General features: G+C 44.1%; 1 pseudogene; it reads left to right on the top strand.

The window, feature by feature from the left end:
• Positions 1–796: 796 nt before the first annotated feature.
• Positions 797–905, top strand: LOC127318581 (small nucleolar RNA Z247; annotated as a pseudogene).
• The last annotated feature ends 5349 nt before the right edge of the window (positions 906–6254 follow it).

The raw sequence follows: 6254 nt of genomic DNA on the forward strand, positions 1-6254 counted from the left end.
TTTCCGCCCACAAACCTCAACATGGTATCAAAGCAGTCCTCTTCCACCAACGTCTAGCACCTCCATCGCGATCCAAAAACCTACCCGATCGTAGCATCGACGAACAAGCAGATCCCTCCCGATCCAAGGAAAATCAAACTGAAAACCCCACTCGATCTAATTCTCAATTGTAGCATCCCAAAAATCCCAAAAAAATACGCCAATCTCTTAGATCGTAGCACCCAGCAAACGAAAACCCAGCTCCGGTCCCTTAGATCGTAGCATCCCAGAACCCAAACAACCAACATCGATCGTCTTTCATAGATCATAGCACCCAAAATCCCAAGAAAACTAGATCAAACAATCCACAACCCACCCTCCCGATGGATTCTTCGAGCTCGAGTTCTTCTCTGGCAGCGGCCCTCGGTGCACCACCCATAGACAAACTTACAAGGATGAACTCCCTCTATTGGCAGGCACAAATCGTGCCCTCTCTTAGCGGTGCGGAGGTCATGGAACTGCTTGACGGATCCGATCATGTGCCCACTGAAACATTGGAACAACCCGACGGAGACAAGACAAGACGACCAAAAATCCATCCTATTATGTCTGGCTGTCTCGGTATCAACATGTCCTCAACTTTCTCAACAAATCCCTAGAGAGACTCTTGATCTTGAGAATGGGGCTGAGGTATGAGGAGGCTCATGCCAACATGCTACATGGTGCACTTCAAAACACCAAGAAAAATCACATTTGTGCAACTACTTTTATCTCCAAGATGAAAGGGTTTGCTTTCGAGCTCGCTACAGCTGGTAAGAAAATTCATGATGATGAGATGAAGAGCTACCTCCTCAATGGTCTTGATTGTGACTATAATTCTCTTGTTGCATCTATCAATGCGGTTCCCCGTACAACCCTGATAGATATGTGTTTGTAGCTTATAGCTTTTGACTATCACCAGCCGATGCTCACCGAGGACTGACTAGGCAGCCCCCTTCACCTCATCCGCCAACTATGTGGCCCATCGTCATACCCACGACGGCTATGTTGCGCCAATACTACCACCGTGGCCGCAATGATGGGCGCGGTAACTATCGTGGTGATCGCAAATACTGGTGTGGCGATCGTCGTGATGGCCGTGGTGACTACCACAATGACTGTCGAGATGATCATGCTCTTTAACGTGGTGAACGCAGAGATGACTGTGGTGATCGTCACGATACTAGGTGTGGCCGTCCTACTCAAGGCAGTCATGGTCATGGTCGTATTCCTTCTCCTTTTTTTGATGTGACATGTCAGATATGTAAGAAACATGGCCATACTGCCAGTGAGTGATGGTGTTGTCATTATGATCGTGATGATGACGCTCACACTAAGGAGAAGGGTGCTTATGGAGTTGACACAAAGTGGTACATGGATACCGATGCCACTGATCACACTATAGGTGAATTACAGAAGTTGGACACTCGGGACAACTACGAGGGTCGTGACCAAGTCCATAATGTCAGTGCTGAAGGTATGGACATTGCACATGTTGGTAACTTAGTTCTGCATACCCTCATAGTTCCATTCATCTCCACAATATTTTGAATGTTCCAAGTGCCTCTAAAAGTCTATTATCCGATCATAAAATTATCCTTGATAATAATGATTTTGTTGAGTTTCATACTTTCTTGTTTTTATCAAGGATCATGACACAAGGCACGTCATCTTTAGAGGTCCCTGAAATGGTGGCTTATATCCCCTCATACCCGTTTCTAAGGAATCTCACAAGCACGCTTTCGCCACCATCAGCCTTCATCATCCACATGGCATCATCGTCTAGGACGTTCTTCCTCGTTCATCGTTTAACAAGTTCTTCGAAAAATAATATTCCGTATTCTCTAGAAATAAATTCTTACATATGCGATCCTTGTCAGCAAGCCAAGAGCCATCAGTTGCCCTATACTACCTCTACTAGTGTGCCTAGTGTTCTTTTGGAACAAGTATTCTCTTATGTATGGGGTCCTGCTCCTGCTTATGTTGGTAAACATCAATACTATGCAAGTTTTACCGATGATTATAGTACATTACTTGGATCTACTTGCTCAAAAAGCGTTCTGATGTTTATTAAGTTTTTTTTTAACTTTCAGCAACTTGTTAAATGCAAATTTGGGTATAAAATCATTACCATGCAAACTGATTGGGTGCTGAATAAGAAAAACTCCATGGTTTCTTGCAAAAAGTAGGCATTAATCATCAAATTTTGTGCCCTCATGCTCCTCAAAAAAATGGATCAACCGAACGCAAACATCGTCATATAGTTGAAGTGGGTCTTGCATTCCTTTCTAATGCCTCCACACCTCTTAAATTTTGGGATGAAGCTTTTCTTAGAGACACCTTTCCCATCGACATGCTCCCCACCAAGGTCACACCTAATTTTGAGACCCCCACACAAAAACTCCCCCATGTCACACCTAATTATGTGTCTCTTAGAGTTTTTGGTTGCGCTTGTTTGCTCAATTTTCGTCCTTACAATCAACGCAAACTTTTTTCTCTAAGAGATGTGTCTTCTTGGGCTATAGTCCTCTTCATAAAGGGGTTAAATGTCTTTATGTGTCTACTGGACGTGTCTACATCTCCTGTGAGGTTGTCTTTTATCAACAATTTTTCCATTCTCCACACTACATCCTAATGCTAGGTCAAGACTTAAATAAGAAATTATCCTTATACCATCAGATTTGGCTTCTGTAGACTCTACTAGTGAGGGGGTTTATTCTAATGATCACATGCATATTGTTCCTGTCATTAACCCTCCCTAGGTACAAGAAGAACAATATAGTGCCGCTAGTTCTAAGGTACCTAAAACCACTGAAAATGGTGCAGAAATCAGCCTCCAAACACATGAAATAGAGACTTCCTCATCAGGTGCTGACCCCGATGGCGATTTCTATCATAATCTACCTTGAATCAGCGCAATGCATCACACTCGACTTCCTCCCAAGTGGGGTTCCTACCGACCACTCATGTCCCTCCATGTCGTCCTCTACGCCCTCCACCTGGGCGACAACGTCTGGCAACGCAGCGAGCCAGTGCGTCTACGCAGGACGAGCTGCAACGGTCTCTGCCCAAGGCAAGAACGCATGTGCGGGACGAGCCGCAGTTGTCCTGCCCTCTACTAGCATCTCCCTGCACGACACATCGGAGACGCCAGGATCCTATGCGACCAACTCCCCACCTAGGAGCCCTCCCAGCCCTATGCACCCTCGGACATCCCTGTGGCACCAGCAAGTGCTGATTTGGCTGGATTGTCTGTGGCCATTGAATCAGTAGCTCAGCCTATTCTAGAACCTCACACTCGTCTCCAAAAAGGTATACGAAATTCGAAACTGATGGCACTATTCTTTATGATTTGTTCACTACTACAGGAGAACCTCGCAATATCGAGGAAGCTCTTGATAACACTAAACGATGTAAATGCATGGAGGAAGAATATGGAGCTCTTATGCAAAACAAAACCTAGCATCTCATTCCTTCGAGATCCAACAAAAAATATCATTGAATGTAAGTGGGTCTACCGTATTAAGTGTTGTACCGACGACACACTTGACAGATATAAGGTGCGTCTTTTTTGCAAAAGGATTTAAGCAACACTATGGTATTGACTATGAAGAAACTTTTTAGTCATGTTGGTAAAACAACTTCTATCAGGGTTGTGCTAAACAATTATGTCTCACGGGGATGTTGTCTTCGTTAAAGCAACTACTAATAGGGTTGTGCTAACCATTTCTGTTTTAGGGGGATGTTGTCTTTGTCAACAACTTTTTGCATGGTGTTTTAAAAGAGGAGGTTTATATGAGACAACCACCTAGTTTTGAAGATCCCCTTTCTCCATATCATTTTTTTAAATCAGACAAAGCATTATATGGCCTCAAGAAAGCTCCTCGTGTGTGGTATCATCGGTTGAGTCTGAAGCTACAAGCTCTTGGTTTTCCTCCTTCCATGGCTAATACTTATCTGTTTCTCTATAACAAGTCAGGTATCACCATGCTTGTATTAATTTATGTTGATGCCATCATTGTGACTAGTTCTCATGATCAACCTATTTCGGCCTTGCTTAAGAATTTAAGTGCGGATTTTGCACTACATGATCTTGGTGACTTGCGCTTTTTTGGGGGTATTGAAGTTAAACGATCATCTTCTAGGCTTGTACTCACTCAGGGAAAATATGTTACGAAATAACGTGCTAAAGTTGGCTTGCACAATTGTACGACATGTCATACTCCTTTGTCCATCACTGATAAGTTATCCTTAACTAAAGGATCTCCTCTTGGTTTAGAACATAGTATAAAATATAGAATTATTGTTGGTGCCTTACAATATTTAACATTGACTCGTCCAAACTTTTTTTTTTGTGAACGAAGTTTGTTAGTATTTTCATGCGGCAACCACTTAACGGATTCTCATGTATATCTAAGGTACCCTCACAGTTGGTTTTACTTTTCAGAAGTCTCAATCGAATCTTCTTAGTGCTTTTAGATGCCGACTCGGCTAGTTGTCTAGATGATAGAAGTTCTGCTAGAGGTTTTGTGATCTTCTTTGGTTCAAATACGATTTTCTGAAGTGCCAGGAAATAAGCTACTGTGTCCCATCCTAGCACTGAGGCTGAATACAAAGTTGTGGCTAATGCCACTATTGAACTAATCTGAGTTGAAGCATCACTTCGAGAACTTGGTGTATATATCGAGGAACATCAGTGTTTATGGTGTGATAACGCTGGTGTCACTTATTTATCTACTAACGTAGTTTTTTGTGGCAGAACCAAATATATTGAGATTGATTACCACTTTATCTGTGAAAGAGTTGCCAACAAACAACTTGATATCAAACGGTGCCTTTTATAAGAGAAGGCTCACACCGACGCGGACTTTTTGCTCATAGGTGCCACATACCCCCATAGATCCACCGCGTAGATTTGCTTCAAGATCGTGGCCGCGAAACTAAGGAAATTTCTGCAGTGAATCCATCAATTCAGAATACATATGAATACTAAAGGATTTACATGACACAACACACTGTTTCGAAGGACGTCACAGTGCAGCCTGCTCCCTCCCTCACTTATGATGTCTGACTCGGTACATGTTAGTACATGAATCCTAAATCGAATGGAAAGCAAATACAGCATCAACATCCACCGGCAATCCCACCCCCGCCGCTCCATTAACTTGAGTTGCCCTCCTCCTCCTCCTCACCCCCCTCCTCTAACCGACCTCCGACGAACAATAGATTAGATTAGAACAATATATTAGCTCCGGCGAACAAAATTCCCTCTCCTCCACCCACACGCACACCTTCCCCCCTGCGCCGCCCATCCCCGTCAATGGTCACCCCGGCGATCACACGTTTCCTCCATCGAGAGCCCATACCCTTCTCCGCCTCCTTCCCCACTCCATTTCGACCATCGGTGGTTGCCGTCTCCGAAATCAGGCTGCATAACTGCCACAACTATTTTGACCCATCGTTGATTCAAGGCTGTTTCCGGCCACGGTGGGCTCAGTTTGTTCGAAGCCCAAGCCGTCGAGGGATGGAGACATCGTAGATCAACCATCGTGGACCTCGGTGTTTCCAGAACCGAGGCCCCTAGCCTATTTTCCAACGTGGAATATCCGGTCGCGATGACTTTGGTGATCGGCTAGACTATTGTCTAGCAACCTCTACGCCAGCTTCCATTTGTCGAGCAACCCCGACGGCCTTATTATCTACGCCGGCTCAACTACGCCGGTCACGGTTCTCACCCCCTTCGTCACAAGGTGTTTGACGAAATCACAAGGTGAGTTTTTTTTGTATTTTTTTGTATTTGTTTTTCTATTGGCTTCAACATAGATCTTTGGCTAGAGATGAAGAGGTTGAGGGACATGATCTTCAATGACTCTTCGTCGGAGGAGGCGTAGGATGAACATGAAGATTTGGAAATGGCTATGATCATGATTTTGAATGAGGATTTTTGTTGGCCAAGGCTAGGATCCCGATTCGGTTGTTTGTACACCAACCGAGATAGATCGGAGGGGCATGCCAAGCTCATGAGGTGATTATTTCAAACCCAATGCAACATATTCAAAGAAGTATTTCTGACGGCGGTTTCAGATGAACAAGAGTATGTTCCTCACAATTGCAGTAGCCATGGAGAATTATGATGATTGGTTTAAGATTAGGAGGAGTGCATCGGGGAGATCAGTGCAAGCCTATTGATGAAGTGTGTCGTGGCTATTTGTATGCTTACCTATGGGTGTTTAGTC

The sequence above is a fragment of the Lolium perenne genome, chromosome 7 (genome assembly GCF_019359855.2).
Source record: "Lolium perenne isolate Kyuss_39 chromosome 7, Kyuss_2.0, whole genome shotgun sequence".
Taxonomy (NCBI): domain Eukaryota; kingdom Viridiplantae; phylum Streptophyta; class Magnoliopsida; order Poales; family Poaceae; genus Lolium; species Lolium perenne.